Source organism: Mustela erminea, chromosome 1, assembly GCF_009829155.1.
Source record: "Mustela erminea isolate mMusErm1 chromosome 1, mMusErm1.Pri, whole genome shotgun sequence".
Classification (NCBI taxonomy): domain Eukaryota; kingdom Metazoa; phylum Chordata; class Mammalia; order Carnivora; family Mustelidae; genus Mustela; species Mustela erminea.
In genome coordinates this window covers 164475614-164496816 of record NC_045614.1, presented here as the reverse complement: position 1 = coordinate 164496816, position 21203 = coordinate 164475614, and the positions used below count along the sequence as shown (strand labels likewise).

The 21203-nt window shown below is 37.7% G+C and overlaps 1 long non-coding RNA gene across 1 annotated transcript; it reads left to right on the top strand.

Annotated features, from left to right (window-relative positions):
• Positions 1 to 314: 314 nt before the first annotated feature.
• LOC116594386 lies at positions 315 to 21168 on the top strand. Its single transcript, XR_004287191.1, has 3 exons — positions 315 to 379; positions 17664 to 17668; positions 21158 to 21168. It is a non-coding gene; the product is annotated as an uncharacterized LOC116594386 (long non-coding RNA).
• The last annotated feature ends 35 nt before the right edge of the window (positions 21169 to 21203 follow it).

The window sequence follows — 21203 nt, the reverse complement described above, 5'->3', positions numbered from 1 at the left end:
CAGAGGCAGAGCCTAGGAGTGAGCTCTCAGCCCGGGGTACCTGTGACCTGCGGCACAGTCAGACCACTGCTGTTTGAGCAGGGGCTCCACCAGTGGCAGATCTGGGGAGACTCACCTTCCTTCTCTGGAGGCAGGAACCTGCTGGATTTGGAGACTCCAAACAGGATTGTGTGCCAGAGACAGAAATGCTCAGTCACAGGCCGGGTGAGCTCAGAGCATGGCCAGAGACCAGGGAGATGGTAGTGATTGAGCACTTTTCTCTGAGGGCGCACTGAGGAGTGGGGCCCTGAGCTCTTGGCAACTCTGGGCTGGAGACTGGGAGGCTGCCATTTTCATTCCTGTCCTCCAGAGCTCTACAGAAAACATTCAGGGGACAAAAGTTTCCGAGAGTGAACATGAGCAGATTACTTAGCCTGGCCCCTGGCAGGAGTGGTGCAGTTCCTCCTCGGGCAAAGATATTTGAGAATCACTGCAACAGGACCCTCCTGCATTAGATCAGCAAGAACATCCAGCCAAGACCAGATTCACCAATCAAGGAAAACAGCTGAACCCCAGAGCTAGGGGAAAGCAACACCTAGAATTCATGGCTTTTTCCCCATGATCCTTTAATCTTGCAAAGTTAATAAAATTTTTTACATTTTATTTTCTTACTTTAATTTTTTTAACTTTTCCTCTCCTCTTTTAATGTTTTTAAACAATATCTTTCTAAAAAAATATTTTTAAACATTCATTATTATAGTCTATTTTATCCTTCATTGTATCTAACTTTATTTTTTGTATAACATATAGGGATTTTTCTTCTAAAAAAATTTTGGGACACAATTTCTTCTAATAGATCAAAATATACCCTAAATCTAGCACAGGGCTTTGTTTTAGTCTCCAGCCTGAGGAAATTCTCTCCACTTTCTTTTCTTTCTTTTTCCAACCAACTTATCCTATCAATTCATTTTTTTTTTAGAATTTTTTAAAAAATTTTCATCCTTACAGTCATATTCCATCCCTTCATCATGTTTACCCTTATATGTGTGTGTGTATATATATATACACACACACACATATATGATTTTCTTTCTTTAAAATTGTGGGAAGTAGTTTTTTCTAAGGGACCAAAATATACCCAAAATCAAGTGGGTGGCTCTGTTCTATTCACCAGTCTAAGAAAATATATATATACATATATATATATGTATATATATATACATATATATATATGTATATATATATATATATATTTTTTTTTTTTAATTTAAAAAAATTTTTTTTAAACTTCTTTTTACCCCCTTTCTTCTCCCCCCAATTTGGAGTCTCTTCTGAATTGTTTAGCATACATTTTTCTGGGGTCTTTGCCACTCTTTTAGTATTTTATTCTCTTGTTCATATATTCTCATCTGGGTAAAACGACAAGGCAGAAAAACTCACCATAAAAAAAAAGAACAAGAGGCAGTACCAAAGGCCAGGTACCTAATCAATATGGACACTGGTAATATGACCGATCTAGAGATCAGAATGACAATTCTCAAGGTGCTAGCTGGGCTAAAAAAAGGCATAGAAGATATTAGAGGAACGCTGTCTGGAGAAATAAAAGCGCTTTCTGGAGAAATAAAAGAACTAAAATCTAATCAAGCTGAAATTTAAAAAGCTATTAATGATGTGTAATAAAAAATGAAGGCTCTGACTGCTAGGATAAATGAGGTAGAAGAGAGAATTAGTGATATAGAAGACCAAATGATGGAGAATAAAGAAGCTGAGCAAAAGAGATAAACAACTATTGGCTCACGAAGGAAGAATTCAAGAGATAAGTGATACCATAAGACAAAACAAAAATTGTAGGAGATCAGAAAAACCAATAGCTACAGGAAGTTTGCAGGTCTTTCAAACACAAGTTTCTAGCTCTTTGTTTTTTGAGGTGGAAAGTTCTTTGATGAGGTATGGAAGTGCTACTATTTCAACTTTTGGAGTCATATACTTTAGACACTATGTGAAAAACTAATCAGGTTAATATTAAATGTAAAAACTGAAATGCAGGGGTGCCTGGGTGGCTAAGTCACTGGGCATCCAGCATTTAATCTCAGCTCAGGTCTTGATATCAGGGTTATGAGTTCAAGCCCAGCATTGGGCTCCATACAGGGCCTGGAAACTATTAAACAAACAAAACTGAAATGCAGATAAAAATTGAGATGCTGACTCTGGAAAACAGTATGGCAATTCCTCAAAAAGCTAAAAATAGAACTACAATCCAGCAATTGTACTACTAGGTAAATACCTAAAAAATACAAAAATACTAATTCAAAGTGATACATACACTCCACTGTTTATAACAACATTATCTATGATAGCCAAATTATGGAAGCAGCCCAAGTGATCATTGACAGATAAATGGATAAAGATGTGGCACACACACACAGAGATACACACACACAGGTATATTAGTCAGCCATAAAAAAGAATAAAATCTTGCCATTTACAACAACATGGATGGAGCCAGAAAGTATAATACAAAGTGAAGTAAGTCAGCCAGAGAAAGACAAGTACCATATGATTTCACTTACACATGGAATTTGAGAAACAAAACAAATGAGCATAGAGGGGAAAAAAATAAAGAGAGAGAGAAAGAGGCAAACCAAGAAACAGACTCCTAAATATAGAGAACAAAGTGATGGTTACCAGGGGGAAGGTGTGGAGGGGATGGGTTAAACAGGTGAGGGGGATTAAGAAGGGCACTTGTCATAAGAAGCACTGGGTATTATAAGTAAGTGTTGAATCACTAAATTGTACACTTAAAAATAATATTTCACTGTGTGTTATCTACCTGGAATTTAAGTAACAACTTTTTAAAAAATTGAGAGTGTGACCCACCCTGAGCAGAGATTTGTTACGGATTTACTTCGAGACAGGGCAATACATTTCTCAAAAATGATCTTGGAATCTGCTCAACGGTTATAGAGTTACCTCATTAACAGTGCAGAGTTCTGCATCATCAAACAGAAGGGGAAAAATGGTTCTATAAAACTTGATGTGTTGATGCTTTCAATTAGCTGTGAAACCATAAAATCTGTTTACTCATCAAGATTCCACTCAAGCGCAAGTCAGTTGTAAGAAGAAAATTTACATTCCAGTGTCCAAAAAAAGTATCCCTCAGTGGCCCTGTGAATTTATCTGTCCAAAAGATCAGTAACTGGAACATCGAGGTCCTTTGAATGGTAGAAATGTCTACTAGATAACAGTATGTTCTTGGCATTTGTTGTTAAGTTAGTTGTGGTAATGCTAGGCTAATAGACTTAACTGATGGGCGTGGACAAAAGCAGAGGTGAGAGACAGAGCTTCTGGGTGGAGATGATTGCCAACAGGGACACCGGAGGGAATAATGAAAGAAGAGAGTCTGGAGAAGAGAATAGAGAAAAGGAGGTGAAAAGAAAGAGGTTGTGAGCATGGTGGAGGCTAAAGGAGGCATAGGCCTGTGGATTTTCCTGAAAGTAGACAGCATTTGGTGGAATGGTTTAAAGGTGACATAGGTCAAGTCTGCACTATTAGATTCACCCTGGGATCACCTGTCATTGCAGCCATCCTAGCTCAGTGCTCTCTTCTATACTTGTTATTTTGTCTCTCTGTGTCTGTGAGAAAGAGTCTTAATGGAAAGACCTTTCCTTAATTATCATCATATTAGTCTCTTTATCCTATGGGCAAGTACTTACTATAAATGTGAGCACTTAAATGTGATAAAATAATTATGTCTCGCAAGTCAAAGAGACCAAGTCTGGTGGGGGAGAAGAAATGGGAGGGAAGAGCAGGGAAGGGAGAGAATGAAGGAAAGAAAAGGAAAATGGAAGGGAAAAGGAAAGGAAAGGACAAGAAGAAAGGAAAAAAAAGTTATATGCTCAAGAGAATGTAGAGGAGAGGTGGGGAAAGAAAACTAGAATTAATTTTATGGCAGAAATGGATCAGAAAGGCTTAGAAAAATTAATATTTTCTGGATGTTGGTGTAGAGCTAAATGAGGAGAACATGAGGTATAAGAGCCAGGGACATTAGGCAACCCACAACTTGAAATAATGCGCTACTGCATTTGGGGTATGCCAGGATTGATAGTTTTACACCAAAACTCAGTGCTTGTCCTTATAAAGTTAACAGAAATATCCTCACGGCATATTTCAGTAACATGATATATTTCAGCAGCATGAGAAACTCTAGCTTGGCTCTCAACTTGAAGCAGGACAGAACCAGATAGAAAGGTAAAATAAATTCTTAGGCCAACATTCATCCACTCATTTGTTCAACCAGCCAAGCAAAAACTACTGACATCTGCCATGTGCCAGCTACTATGTAAGGGCTGGAGGTAAAGAGAAGAAATAAGAAATGATTCTTTCTCCCAAACTACTTAAAATCTACTAAGGTATCAGATGTCAGGGAAGAGAAGCAACTGGGCAGGGCAGAGATACTTACCGATGCCTAATTATTAGACTATGAACTTACAAAGTATCTACAGTGAGGTCCTTACACTTTAAGTCATTTATGGCACCACTACTAAGAATAAGCAAGGAATATGACTTCTTCATTTTTTCTTCTTGATATTTCCAGAGAGACAAACAGTAGACTGGGTTGGTGAGAGAATATAAATGACTGATAAAAGTGGGAAAAATGTTCAACGTTGTTGACAAAGATACATAAATTGAGATAGCTACGAATGTCAGTTTTACCTCTCAGATTCACCAGGATTATGGAAAAGTGGAAAACAGGGATTCCTTATATTCTTCTCTTTTTTCAAAAACTTTATTTTATTTTTTCAGTGTTCCAAGATTCATTGGTTATGCATCACACCCAGGGCTCCATGCAACACGTGCCCTCCTTAATACCCACCACCAGGCTCACCCAAGCCTCGCAACCTTATATTCTGCTGGGAACATACAATTATTTTAAATTTTTTATGGGAGGTCATTTGGCAAAATATCTCAAAGTTGTCTTTTTTTTTTTTTTAGTTTGTTGAAATTTTAAAATTTACTTTTATTTTTATTTTTTAAATTAATTATTTTTTATTGTGTTATGTTAGTCACCATACATTAGTTTTTGATGTAGTGTTCCAAGGTTCATTGTTTATGTACCACACCCAGTGCTCCATGTAATACATGCTCTCCTTAATACCCACCACCAGACTCACCCATCCCCCGACCTTGTTCCCCTTTAAAACCCTCAGTTTGTTTCTCAGAGTCCACAGTCTCTCATGGTTCAAAGTTTTAAAATATATTTCTTCTGACCCAGTAATTCTACTTTATGAACTTAACCTTAAAGAAATAATCAGAGATGTGCACAAAAATTTATATGAAGAAGTTCACTATATGATTATTTATAAGTAGCAAAAACATGCAAAATATATAAATATGAACATTAAATATGAGATATAGGTACACTATGAGAAAATGTTTAGGATTAAAATCAGGGAACAAAACAGTAAGAATTTTTTTACCTGACATAAAGATGTATAGAAAAATGCTGGATGTACATACATTGATGATAGTACCAGTCATTTTCTTGGGTGGTGAGAGTAAGGGTGATTTTTATTTCCTTATTTATAATTATTGCTACATTTTCCACTGCTTCCAGTTATACTGTTTTACTTTTTAAAATCATTTTAAAAGTTATCTACAGTAGGTGGAGGTAAAGAAAACAGCAAACAGACCTCTAATTCCTGCACACATGTCTCTGACTTTGCTGTGCCTCCCATCAAGAGATAGTCTATTTTCTCACCTCTTAACTCTGATCTGGACTTGTGACTTACTTCGACCAATGGATGTGGCAGAAATAATGGAGAACTTCTGTGGTTAGGCTCTAAGAAGCCTGTGGCTTCCACTTTGTTCCCTTGAAGTGCTGCTCTGAAACCACCATGTAAGGAAACCAATTTAGCCTACTAGAAGATAAGACGCCTTTCGGAGGAGAACCAAGGTCCTCTAGTCAACAGCCAAGGCCAACAGCCGGACATCAGTGAAGGAGTCAGGGACTCTCTCCAGTTGAATGCAATAAAGTGAGTGAGGCCATATGAGCCTAGCAGAAAAACCTTCCCATCAACACACAGAACCATGAGAATAATAATAAATCATTGTTTCAAGCACTAAGTTTTGGGGCAAATTGCTACCCAGAAATAAATATGAAATAGGCACATAACCATTAGTTAAAAAAAAAAAAAAGAAGAAGAAGAAGAGGAAGAAGTCTTAGTCTGGGGGTTGTCAATCTAGCTTCCAAGAATCTTGAAAATATTGCCTCAGAATTTGAAATGGAACCATTATGGCTGCCATTGTACAGTTTCTGCTTGGGAAGAATGACTGGTGAGAAGAGACTGGTGTTCTGCAATGGGTCAGGAAATAGGTAGTGAGTATGTTTTTTGTATACGTGCAGTTTTTCCTCACTCAAAGAGCACAATTTTTCTAAAATATCTGCAGATGGCTCAAAATGGACCCCCAGCTGGCTGTCAGCAGTTTCTTGAGTCCTCCTTCCTCTGAGTGCTGCTGAAGGCAGTGCTTGGCCAGCTTCCTACATCTCTTTCAGAACTTTGTTACCCAGTGGAAACTCCAGGGGTAGAGAAGAAGGAGAATGCTATACTATTTTTGAAGATATTCTCAAAACCTTTATTTCTTGTCCAGAGAAATAAGGAATACTCAGCAGAAACAGTACAAAAAGACTCTGAACTCTTTGCTCTTGATGTCTATATGGGGAAATTTCCAAGATATCTTCTAAACAATTGGACCCCTCAGTCATCCACATCTCATTATAGGTATGAAAACTTGAAGATAAGTCCTAGGAGTCTGTCTCAGATGTCAGCCTGAGTTTATCAGTAGAGTGATAGAGCAAACAGGCCATTAGAGATGATCTAATTCTACCCCATCATTCAAAAAACAACTCCGTCTTAAGACCAAGACAACAGTTGTGGCTGACTTTAGGTCACAAATGAGCAACTATGCGGGCACAAAGCTGGGAGCAAACTCAGGTCTCTCTGTTTCTCTGCTTTGTACTCTGTATGATAATGTGTCACTTCTTCAAGCCTAAGTGAGATCAGAGAGGCGGGATGAGACATTGCCTTTGTTAACTGTAGGTACATTTCACATTTCAGTGGGATTGTTGCTTGTAAAAGAGGAAAGTCCAGAAAGTCATATAGCCAAAATGTTTTATGCAACAATATAATGAAACCATAAAATAAAATGCCAGTGACTCCTTTCTCTGGGTGCAAGGATGTTCGAGACCACCAAGAACAAAGGCTGTTCAGATCCACTTGCATAGGTTGTGTTCTTTACAGCAAAGGTGCTTCCAAAGCCAGATGTCTGGGGATGGCTATTGACTCACTCTTCTCCTTCTGGGTAATTGTTATTTATTATAAAGCTTTGCAGGAACGTGTGGATTGGGGGAAAGAATTCTGACAACTCTTAGTTTCAATATTTAATTTTTTGCAGTTCATCTCCCCCAAATGTAATCCTCATGAATGTCACACTCACTGACATATTCTTCCACAATCAGTCCCCATTATTATTTTGTCAAAGCTGAGCCCTGGCCAGGAGCCCAGAGGTGGGGATGAGGGTTTCAAAACCGTGTCAGCAAATACAGGAATTGTCACATGCCCCAATCTGACAGTCTTGCCCATAAATCAGAGTCCAGGAGTTAGTTCTGCTGGTCTTTTCCTTCTTTCTACTATACTTCTTCCTTGGAACTAAGAACTTCTGGCCCAGAGTGAAGGGGAGAATTTAAATCACTGGCTCTTTCTGGAGTTTTCTGATGCCAACCAAGACATCTGGGGTGTGACCTCAGCACTCTCTTTTTGGCATCAGGTTTGGACCAATGCTCCATGATGTCTGGGTTTGCTTTAGTCCTGACAGCCTTCAGTTTTTGTTGGTCCTCTGAGTTCTCATTTATCTCACTCTACTGCCAGCAAGATAATAAGTTATGCTTGTACAAATCTGGCAAGGCCCCAGGCTGTTTTGGGGGCTGTCACTTTTTTTGGCATGAAGTCGTGTCTACTTGTTCTTGGGGCCTGGCCTGGAGGTCTGGTGGTAGGATTAGAGGTCTGGACAATATGTAGATCAAGAACTGGAAAACCTGTAACCTCATTCACCCCTTGTTTTTGGAGAAACTTTTCATTAAGGTCAAAGGCATACATGCCGTTTAGAGCAGAAGTCAGAACCCAAGAAGTCAGGAGTTGAGCAGGCCCTGAGACAAAATGAGGGCTAAAAGCGTTACTGGGAGCAAAAGAAGAAGGAGTAATAACACAAAGGATGCAAATTTTGGCTGAAGAGTTTGTCACTATTTTTTCTAAAAAACCAAATTAGTTGTCCTCACAAAACTGTAGGATATTTCACATTCAAATCTAAATTTACATCTCTTCTTGAGGTACCATGTGGGCCCTCAGCTCAGGTAGGGGAGCATTCTCTCCAAGCGCTTCTACCAGAGGAAAGTGCTCATTTCAGGTTTGCATTTCTTGGTCTTCAATTTCCATTTTCTTCACAAAGCCTTGGCTAGAGTACAAAAGGCACACACTTCCCTTTTCTCTGAGACAATTTTGTTTTAAGGAATGCTTATTGTTTAAGTCAAGGACTTAAATGGAGAAAATAGAGATTTGAGAAAATGGAATTCTGGCATTCCTGATGCTGTTTCTATTTCATATTGTGATTTTCTTGTTCCCCAAATCTTTCATCCAAATCACACACTTGAGCCTGTTTTTTGGGGAGAAATAATGTGTAAAAGCCCATGCTTGGCCTTAGTGTCACCATTTTAAGGAGCTAAAAATAGTTTTTCTAAGCAATTTCTTTCTTTGAAGGGCCCTTTTTGTGTGCTGCTCCAAAGTGGAAACATAAGAAGATCTTAAACTCACCTCCTTCACAGATACATAAAATCTATACCTACTTATACTTATTCTATTATTCCATACAGATTTATACAGAACTCCGGAACTCTCTCCTTCACCCCTGGGGTCAGACTTGCACTCCAGGTCACAGCTCCCCAGGCGCTTGGCCCTCATTTCTTCTCCTTGGGCCTTCCCCCTAATAAAACTCTGGGGGTGCCGAATCCCATCTTGGCAGCAGCAGCTCAGACTATTCAAAATACCACAAAGTGTTTTACTATTTTCCCATTGTGTAAGGATGCTAGCATAAAAAACACAAACACTTAAAACTGTCACCAAATTCATAAGCAGTTTTTGGGTTTTATGTATTTATATTTGCACCTTGTGTATTTGCACTTCTTTTCAACTCTCCTGCTGTCAACCCTCCTCCAGATTTCTGTCATCTTTCCCCAGGCTTATTGATCCCCCAAGGGTCTCCTTGAGGGTGTCTTTGCTCCCTCTCACTCATCCCCACATGGTACTCAGGGAATGCTTCCTAAATGCAAATCTGTAGCAAACAAAATCTTTCCTAGTTCTTTTACTGAATGAGCAGGGTTTGGTAGGATAAAATTACTATGCAATTCTCTTTCTTCCCCTGGCCCTTCAAACATAATTGTCTGTGCCTAGTCATTCTCCATTTTGGATGAAGTCTTGGACAGGTTCTGCAGCTTGTTTGAGTACTCTAGAAATAACCAAAGAGGCCCTTTAATTTGACATGTAAATCCAGTTTCATCTAATTCTTTCCTAACTAGTTGAGTTATAGCTAAATGAAGGGTGTGCTGCTGGCCTCCCCGACCCCAACTAGGGACCATATCAGTCTGGAAGGCTGCCGTGGGAGGGACCTTTGCACTTACTTTCCCAACCAGGCTCAGTTCCACTCATCTTCAAGACACATAAATGTCACTTCTACAAGGGAGATTTCTTTCTAGGATTTCATCTTAAACCCTAACTAGGTAAATATGTAGTTATTTCCATGAATCATTGTTTTATGTTTCTCTCCCTCACTGGACTATAATCCCCATGAAGGCAGAGGTTATGTTTATCTTGTTGGTGATCCAGGTCCTTAATAATATTCTCTCAAGAAATATGCATTTTGATAAATGAATATGAAAAATGTTTTTTTGTGAATACTGGTAAGTATGACATCTATCATGGAAGTGTAAAGGATGTTTAAAAGGGGTCTTTTTTTTACTGTAGCATAGCTGACAAACAATGTTACATTAATTTCAAGGGTACAACATAGTGATTCAGCAATTCTATATGCTGTGCTCACCACAGTGTAGCTACCACCTGTCACCATATAATCCTACTACAATACCATTGACTATATTCCCTGTGCTATACCTTTCATCTTTGTGACTTACTTATCTTATAACTGGAAACCTCTATCTCTCACTCGTTTTCACACATAAGCCCCTTCCCCCTCACAAACCACCAGTTGTTCTCTGTACTTATAGATCTGTTGCTGCTTCTTGTTTGCTTATTTGTTTTGTTTATCAGATTCCACATAGAAGTTAAGTTCTCTGACTTGTTTCACTTAGCATATTATCCTCTAGGTCCATCCATGTTCTTACAAGTAACATGATCTCATCCTTTTTTATGGCTGAGTAATATGCCATTCCATTCCAAATATATAGATACACCTACACAAAACTTGTTTATATAACTGCCCCCTTTTTTAATCTATTCTTCTATCCATGGACACCAAGGTTGCTTCCAGTATCTTGGTTATAATTCATGATGCTGTAATAAACACAGGAGTCATATGTCTTTTCAAATTAGTATTTTTGTTTTCTATGGGTAGATACCCAAAGTTCTATTTTTTATTTTTAATTAAACTCCATACTCTTCTTCACAGTGACCATACCATTTTACCTTCCAACCAACTGTACACAAATTTTCTTTTTTCTATATATCCGTTTCAACACCTGTTTTTTATTGTCCTTTTGATACTATCTATTCTCACTGGTGTGAGAATATATCTTGTTGTGGTTTTGATTTGCATTTCCTTGATGATTAGTGGTGTTGAGAATCTTTTTCATGTATGTCTTCTTTGGAAAAATGTTTAGGTTCTCTGATGAATTTTAAATAGGATTATTTGTTTTGGTATTGACTTCTATAAGTTCTTTATATATTTTGAATAATAATTCCTTTTTAGATATAATAATATACTTGATCAATTTCTACCCTTATGTTGTCAGTTTAAGATTTGCTTTATGTGGGACACCTGTGTGGCTCAGCGGGTTAAGCTGCTGCCTTCGGCTCAGGTCATGATCTCAGGGTCCTGGGATCGAGTCCCGCATCGGGCTCTCTGCTCAGCAGGGAGCCTGCTTCCCTTCCTCTCTCTCTGCCTGCCTGTCTACTTGTGATCTCTGTCTGTCAAATAAATAAATAAATAAAATCTTCAAAAAAAAAAGATTTGCTTTATGTATTTAAGTGCTGTTATGTTGGATGCATAGATATTTATAATTATTATATCTTCTTTTCGGATTTATTCCTTTATTATAGAATGCCTTTCTTTGTCTCTTGTTACAGTCTTTGTTTTATAGTCAGTTTTGTCTGATATAAGCATTGCTATTGTGGATTTTTTTTTTTTTTTTGCTTTCATTTGCATGAAACATCTTTTTCCACCATTTTACTTTAGTCTATATGTGTCTTTAGGTCTGAAGCAAGTTTCTTGTAGGCAATATGTATATGGGTCTTTGTTTTTATCCATTCAATCATCCTATCGCTTTTGATTGGAACATTTACTCCATTTACATTTAAAATATTTGTTGATAAGCATGTACTTATTGCCATTTTGTTTATTGTTTTATGGTTATTTTTGTGGGGTTTCTCTCTTCCTTCCTTCTTCACTTACTCTCTTTCCCTGTCATTTGATGGCTTTCTTCAAAGTGTTACTTGTATTTCTTTCTCTATTTTTGTGTATCTAGTATTTTGATTTGTGGTTACCATTGGGGTTATCTATAACATCCTATGTATATAACAGTCTCTATTAAGCTGATAGTGGCCTAAATTTGAACACTTGCTAAAAGCACTAAATTTTTACTCTCTTCTGCATGTTTTATGTATATGATGAAATATTTTGCATATTTTATTCTGTGTATTTCTTGACCAATTTTGCAGATATGATTGATTTTATTACTTTTGAATTCTAACCTCTATACTGGCTTTACCAATAATTAATCTGCTGCCTTTACTATATGTGTTTGCTTTTACGGGTGAAATTTTTTCCTTTTCTAATTTTCTTTTAGTATGACCTTTTCTTTTCACTTAAAGAATTCACTCTAACATTCCTTGTAAGGCTGGTTTAGTGGTGATATATTCCTTTAGCTTTTGTTTGTCTGAAAAATCTTTATCTCTCCTTTAATTTCAAATGATAACCTTGCTGAATGGAGTTAATTGTAGGTTTTTATTGTTTTTTCTTTTCACCACTTTGAGTATACATTGCCACTCTCTTCTTGCCTGCAAACTTTTTCCTGAAAAATCAGCAAACAACCTTATGGAGTTTCCCCTGTATGTAACTGTTTCCTTTCAAAGATTTTAAAATGCTTTGTCATTACGTTTTGCCATTTTGATTATAATGTGTTTTGGTATGGACCTCCTTGTGTTAACCTGCTGGGTTCTCTGTGATTCCTAGGTCTGTGTTTGTTTCCTTTCCCAGATTAGAAAATGTTCAGTATTATTTAAGTAATTTTCTGGCCCCTTCTCTCTCTTCTCCTTCTGGGATCCCTATAAAGTGAATGAGATTATGCCTGATGATGTTACATAGTTCCTTCAGCCTATTCTCCCTTTATTATTATTATTCTTTTTTTTCCTTTTTCTCTTCAGCTCAGTTGCTTTCCATTACCCTGCCTTCCAGATTGCTGATCCATTCTTCTGCATTCTCTAATCTGCTGTTCATTCATTCTAAGCATATTTTTTCATTTATTGAATTCTTCACCTCTGCCTGGTCTTTTTAATATTTTCTATGTCTTTGCTGAGGTACTTCCTGAGTCCATCTACTCTTTCCTCAAGTCCAGTGAGTATTTTTTAATGATCATTACTTTGAACTCTTTATCAGGCATATTGCTTATCTCCGTTTCATTTAGTTTTTTTTTACTGATTTTTTTTCTTTCACTTGAAACATATTCCTCTGTTTCCTCATTTCTTTTCTATTTCTCTGTGTTTATGTATTAGATAGCTCAACAATATCTCCTGACTTTGAAAGTAATGGTCTTATGTAGAAGTCTTGTGGTGTCCTACAGTGCCATCTCCGTGATCACCACAACCACACACTACAGGGGTGTTCCCATGTGAACTGTGTGTCTTCCTGTTGTGGCTGAGCTGTGACTGCTTTGCTTGTTATGGGCACACTGGGCAGGGTTTCCTCCCTGTCTATTGAGAGGACTGTTGCAGTTGTCATGGTGGGTTGGTGGGCAGGGCTGCCAGTCAGCCCAGCTGTCTGATTATTAGCTGGTGTGTCACAGTTTTAGGTGTGCTAAAGGGCAGGGCTTACTCCCTTCCCAACTACATCCCCAACCCTCCTACCCTTTTGGATGTGGAATTCTCTCTATGAATAGCCATGGAGGTTTGTTCTGTTAGTCACTGGGTCATTTTCAGAGTAAGTTGTATAGGGTAGTTGTTGCCTTGCTGTGTCTGTGGGATGAGGTGAGGTCAGGATCCTTGTACCCCACCATATTCCTGGTTCTCTCCTTTAATAAAATTATACAAAAGTTCGTTTTGACTGGAGAAGCAGAACAGTGAAAATAGCAAACAAGCTGGGTGTCAAAAGGTAAAGAGTATTGCTTGGGACAGGAAAATCAATTGGAAGAATGTTTTATTTGCTGACATACACTTTCTTTCCTTGCTAGTTCAAGTTTTAGAAAATAAAATAACGACCTATTGAACTATTTATGAATTGAATTAGTATTGTCTTCTAGATTTTAACCAGGGCAGGACTTGTGTGGAGAGACAGGTACTGAAAAACAGCTGGGGGGGGGGTTGGTTAGAGAGCCCACTCCTGGAAGCAATGTCCTCAGAAACTGCAAGAGATTCCGGATTAGTGTCAAATGATCTCATGTTCTTTCATCTGTGTGAGATTCTTTTCTCAGTGCTTAAAAGGAATGAACATTAGCATGACATTTGAATATCAAGTTCAATATCTGCCTCTTCTATTAGAAAAATACTTGGGAATCTATTTCCATAACTGGGATATCACCAGCTTTGTATCTCTCACTTAGCTGAATATCACACGGTCTCCCTGAGGATAGTTATTAAAGCATTTAACTATTTATAAAATCACAGAATCTTGGGGGGGGGACAAAGAGGATTCAAAGCTTTAGGCCAACTTTCTTCTTGATTTAAAATTATTCACAAATAGATCAGCTGGATCTCTCTCAGCACTTACTCACATTTACCACTGTGTTCGTACTACCAGTCAACTTGTTCTAGGAGATCTTGGTTTGGTCACATTACCCTTTACAAACATAAAAGGCTTCTCTAACATTCACCATGAAGCTGACTTATTGTTACTTATAATAAAAAGGTAAGTTGGCATACTGTGAAGTATCTAAGTCACACATCCTGAAAAATCCAAGACTTTCCTAAGTCACATCTCCTGAGAATGTGCACATTCTCAGGAGATAATTATATCCTATTTAAACAAACAGAGCATGTAATTCTTGCACCTTTCCTGTAAAAAAAAAAACTTTTCTTCATCCAAAACTAGATCTGGTTACATCTATTATTACATCTAGTGTAGCACTGTTTAGTATTTATCTAGTTTATTTGCATCTAGTTTATTATTATTTATTGCATTTAGTGTGTTGCTGTCCAATAAAACTTTCTGTGATGATGGGGATGTTCTGTAATATCTGTACTGCTCAATATACAATATATAAATTCAAACAAAAGTATACCACCTTAATTGTCTTTCTCATTCATTCATTCACTCATTCATTCACTGAAAGCCTAGTTTGGTTCAGGTAATGTGCATAGGCACTGGGTACACAATGTTAGGGGAGACACTGCCCCTACCCATCAGGAACATATGAGATAATAACTCATTAGGCAGACGGAATACTATACAGTGAGTTGGCTTTAAGGTGATGAAAAAGGGCACAGAGAGACACCTAACCCAGATGGGTGAAAGAGGTTGGAGATTTACAACTTGGAGCATGTTATGTACTTTGATAATTTTTACAATAGATAAGGTCTCTTTCTATTTTTAAAATGAGGAAACTCAGTCTCAAAAAGCTGTGATTTACCCTCATTCACATGAAATCTACCCAACCAGATAGCTTTTGTTGGAAGATTCATGTATTTTCTACTGTCCAGAAATGCCAAGCATCCGTTCTTCAAAGAAGGTTTTCAAAATCACCCAATTTCTTCTACATTTTGCTACTGGGTATTTACCCCGAAGATACAGATGTAGTGAAAAGTATAGGCATATATGCCCCAATGTTCATAGTAGCAATGTCCACAATAGCCAAACTGCGGAAAGAGCTGAGATGCCCTTCAATAGATGAATGGATAAAGAAGATGTGGTCCATATATACAATGGAATATTACTCAGCCATCAGAAAGGATGAATACCCAACTTTTGCATCAATATGGATGAGACTGGAGGAGATTCTGCTGAGTGAAATAAGTCAAGCAGAGACAGTCAATTATCATATGGTTTCATTTACTTGTGGAACATATGGAATACCATGGAGAACATTAGGAGAAGGAAAGGAAAAGTGAATTGGGGGGAATCGGAGGGAGAGATGAACCATGAGAGACTGTGGAATCTGAGAAACAAACTGAGGGTTTTAAAGGGGATGGGGATGGGGGAATGGGTGAGCCTAGTGGTGGGTATTAAGGAGGGCATGTATTGCATGGAACACTGGCTGTGGTGCATAAACAATGAATTTTGGATCACTGAAAAAAAATAAATTAAATTAAATTTTAGAAAACTAATGATGTATTTTATGGTGATTAAAATAACACGATAAAAAATAAAGAGTGGAGTTTTGAGTAAGATAAGGGTGAGGCAACTACTACAGTATTGTATATTAAATTAAATCTATGACTGATTAGTTAATAGCATATATAGATATATTTATAATTAATTAAAATTTATGTTTATGGTTATTCTATCAAAAATAGTGGACATTATGGATTTAAACTTGATTAGTAGGCAGTACTTCAACTTACATAATTTCTACTCGCAGAAAATTGAGAAGTTGAAAGTACCAAGTTTTTCATATGTTCTTGTGAGAATACTTCAGTATAGTTTTTCTACACTTCATCATGAAAGCACTTACTCTGACATTACATCTCAGTCTCTGGTGGCATTCCCTAAATCAGTTGTTCTTTTTTTTTTTTTTTTCAATTTTTCCATCTGTTGTTTAAAACTCATCCTACATTTGGGAAACTGTACATAACTTGTTCGTCACATAACTCACTAAATGAGACTGAACAGTTTGTCAAGATGATTTTTTTTAAGAAGTGAGAGACATGGGGTGCCTGGGTGGCTCAGTGGGTTAAAGCCTCTGCCTTCGGCTCGGGTCATGATTCCAGGGTCCTGGGATCGAGCCCCATATCGGGCTGTCTGCTCTGCAGGGAGCCTGCTTCCTCTTCTCTCTCTCTCTGCCTGCCTCTCTAACCTACTTGTGATTTCTGTCTGTCGAATAAATAAATAAAATCTTTAAAAAAAAAAAAAAAGAAGTGAGAGACATGTTCAATTTATCAATGCATTCCAGTTTTGCCAGGAAAGCATCCTTTCTCATCAAGCTAGGCTGGTATGTTGTTCATTATAAAATGTCACCAGAAATCATGTGAATGTACTGAATCCTTACCAAACGGCCATGACTGATTATAGTTTGAATAGAAATCTAATACAGAATGGAAAAATACCCTTATAAATATCTGCTGAATGAAAACTTTTAATCTCTATTCCACTTCTCTCAGTTATTTTTTTTAGTAAAACCAATGCTGATATCCAATAATTATATATATTTTTATATAAGTATATATATATAATTTTGAATTTTTTCTTGATCGTAGTGCTTTTCTAAGTTCTTGATATTCAGGCCATTGAATATAAGGACAAGTTCACTTGGCTTTCACCTAATTTCTCTCCCTTCACACTTGTGCTACTGAGAAGTGAGTTTGTGGGGCTCACTTCTTGAGTACTGCAAAGCTATATGATGGAAGAGTTTAAAAAAAAAAAAGATATCTTTCTTCAGTGAATTCTTAGAAACGGAGGAATTAAGCATGAATCTAAAGGTAAATAGAAACCACAGATAGTGAAAACAATCTTTGACTGGTAGAAATCACATTTCTAAGAAAGGAAGGTGGGAGGAAAAGGGATAGAAAAAGAACAAACATTTTTATTTTTGGCACCTGTAATGTTCAGAAAAGGAAGAGGAAAAAGCAGATTAAGTTTGTGACAGCTTCATTGTCTGTGGAACAACAGAGTCGGTACTATGTCTATCTAAGACTACCAACCATCTTTAGTATTGTCTTTCATGGTTCACTATACTCTGTGAATTCAGCTCGATGGTTCTCACATGGAGTTTGCTCATGCAATTGCAACCAAATGTTGACATCAAAGACTGAACTAGGCAAGGTTCTTAGGAGGGTCCACTTGCATTGCTGGCCATTGGATGGGAGCTAGATGGAGCTGTTAATTGCAACACTCATGTTCTTCTTCACGAGCTTGCACTTTTCTTAGCATGGTGTGCTAAGAAGGGTGTGCCTGGATGGCTCAGTCAGTTAAGTGTCTGACTTTTGATTTCAGCTCAGGTAGTGATGTCAGGGTTATGAGCTTGAGCCCTGCATCAGGCTCTGTGCTCAGTGAGGAATCTGCTTAAGATTCTCTCTTCCTCTCCCACTTCTTCTTAGTCCACATGATTCAACCAAAAATGATAAGGAGGCATATTTATTTATGAACAAAGATAAAGTGTAACCAACTGCCTTTCCTCCCATTTTCCCATTCTGGTCCCATGGCAGAATGGTTTCACTGAAGAATACTGTTTCTTTTGGGAGAACATGTAGCTTATGGGGTGTCCAGAAAGCATCCATGGTTTATCCTGGCCCTCAACTCAACTTTACAAGCCCTGAAATTTCCTAACTTTAGAAGAGGTAGAAAAGTGAGATTAGGTTTCAAAGAAGTATGAAAAGGAAGTGAATGTCATTAGTTTTATTGGCTCTGGTGTCTATAAAGGACTCAGGTCTTTTACAGATTCTCCCTCTTCTATTTCACTAATTCTTATATACCAAAATCATGTCTTCACTGATTACTATTCTCAAAGCTGAGATCGGAGATTGGGCTCATCTCTTGTTGCATTATTCCTTCTCAAGGCCCAGGCAGAAGACTGGGATCCAATTATTATAGATTCAGCTACTTCATTTAATGAAAGTAATTTAATAAGCTAGATCAAGGGGAGTTTAAGCCAAAAATGGTAAACCAGATAAAGATGGCTAATTTAATTTATATCCATAAAATTTAATCCATCAAGAACATAAAAGTGATGAAAGTTCATATACTGATTAACATAGCATAAAAATACATAATTAAAAATGAATAGAAATAAAAGGAAAATAGGAGAAAACATCATATTTCAAGTCAGACACACTCCTCCATCAGATGTTGATATTTCAAATGACAGATAATGGTGATGATGATAAGGATTTAAAATGATAAAAGACTTAAAAATAATTAATCTAGTTGATTTAATAGCTACATTGATAGTACTTAGATGCCATGCTCTTTGATGCCTCTTTGCGTCAAATTATATTGTTCCATTAGTTTAGAAAGTCTTTTCCTGCTTCTCCATCTACTCATTTTTAAGTTCTTCCTCAGATATGATTTCTCAGTGGTACCTTCTTGTCATAAGGATTAAGCATAGTATCTTACCTATGTCTTTGTCCTAGACTTATTTCATTGTGCTTTCTGGTATGAATGATTATTTTCATGTCTGGTTTGTGATAGATTACAAAGGCAACAGCAATTTCATCTTTGTATCCCCAGTATTTGGCCTAATACATGGTGGCTGTGGGTACTCTGATAATAATTGTTGAAGGAAAGGATAGTGTGTCAGTGAAGGTATCACCCTCTTTATCAGTATAGAGCAGGGACAACAATAAAAACATTCTCTCATCTCTGGAGGTTCGTCTGTGAAGATGAGGCATAACTGGGTAGAAGCCAGTCTGCTCAGGGGCTAACACTTTGAGCCTAAAGCAGACCCATTATATGGAGAATTTAATTTTCCTTAAAATAGTATATTTGGGGTGCCTGGCTGTCTCAATGAGTAAAACATCAATTCTTGATCTCAGGGTTGTAAGTTCGAGCTCCAAGTTGGATATAGATATTACTTAAAAATAAAATCTTCTTAAAAAATAAAACAAAGCTGTCCACTTACCTGAAGTACTCTATCACGTCCCATTTATGAAGGAAATGGCATCAGAGAGCAAAGTTAAAAGCAACTGAGGGGAGAATATAGACTGGAGTTGACAAGGAGTAGGTAAATACAGGCCCAGCTACAAAACATAGCGCTATTCCCCTACTGACCGAACTACAGCATCTAGACAAGCCACTCAGGTGCAGAGGCACAAACAGCATCTGCCTCACATGCCAGTGTGGTTGGAGGTGTTCCCACCTACACTCATTTTCACTCGCTTTCTGGGAGCTGTCCTGTGCAACTGAGATTCAGCTGGCCCAGTAGCACTGCTGCCTCTGAGAAAATGGAGCAGAGTAGTCTATCTATCTATGCATGTGCTAGACTCAGATTCTGTCCTTTCACCAGGGCACTGTGACTGTGACTGGAACAGGGTTGGGGGAATGTCTCCTGAAGACTTTCTAGCCCAAATTGGCACAGTGGTTTTGGAAAGGCTTCTGAGAAGCAGTTTGTCACTGGGGGCTGGAAAGGAGACACTTGTTTGCTTAAGCTGCTTCATGTCTAATTCAGTCCCTAGGTGGGAGCACCCCACTTACCTATAGACCTCTCTATTCTATCATGGTAGTGACAGATGGGAATTCTCATGAAGAATTCTAAAAGAAATTCCTATAAAAAAGGTAAATGAACAGGGTAGAGCAAAAGGCAGATGCATATCAATTCATATTAATTGATTTGGAGGTCATGATCCTGGAGTCCTGGGATCAAGTCCCTCATTGGGCTCCTTGCTCACTGGAGAGCCTGCTTCTCCCTGTCCCTCTGTCTGCCACTCCCTCTGCCTGTGCTCTCTCTCTCTGTCAAATAAATAAATGAAATCTTTTTAAAAAATCTAAAAATCAAAAAAATTAATGAATTGATTTATCTAAGAAGTATTGGGGGGGGCACCTGGGTGGTTCAGTTGCTTAAGCATTTGCCTTCAGCTAAGGTCATGATCCCAGGGTCCTGAGATGACATGGACTGAGTCCCAGATCAGGCACCCTGCTCAGCGGGGAGCCCGCTTCTCCTTCTCCTCCCTATTTCTGTGCTCTCTGTCACTATCTCTGTCTCTCAATTAAAAAAAAAAAAAAAAAAAGAGGGCCTACTTGTGATGAATTTTTCCTAAGATTCTCTGGGAAGGCTTTTCAGAAAAAACAAAACAAAACAACTTAATGGAACCACAAATGCAATGGTAAGGAGTTGGTAGTTTGATGTAGTCAAAGGGAAACAAGCTGGTGAAGAAACACCCATAGCCAAATCATGTCCTTGGGAAGAGTTTATCTTCTGTCATTTTCTATTCTTTTGATTCTTGTGTGAAAGGAGCCCTGAGAAGTAATAACATGAAGCAGTCCTTTTGGAGGTGACATTTAAAAATCAATCCAGTATAAATCGATCCAATCCTAGGGTCCACATTGTCTGTTTTTGACAGCTAAAAGGTAATTTAAAAGATTTAATAATTTAATCAGTCTCTCAATGGATCATGTAAAAGGAAATTCTATTTGAAAGCAAAGCAAAATCTTTAAAACTCTTCCCTCATCACCCTCTACTCTACATCTTCCACCCCAAAAGTATCTTCTCCCTTCAATTCTCTTTCCCATCTTTAACTCTCCCAAACTTCTCCCTTCCCCAACGCTTGATGCTTTTCTCAAATAAACATAAATTTTAGTTCCACTTAATATCCCTACATTAATAGCATTAATATCATCTATTTCTTTAGAGCCAATGAGTTCTCAGGAGGTAACTCAAAACACAAAATCCTTGGAATCCTTGAGGAAGGATTAAAATTGTGAATGCTCAGGAATCAATCATTTGTTCACCAGTAAAATGTCTACATTTTGAAACAACAACAACAACAACAACAAAAAAAAAAAAAGAAAGAAGGAAAGGGAAAGAGAGAAAGAAAAGGAAAAGGAACCTTGACAAGGAGTCATCCCATGAAATGCACAAACAA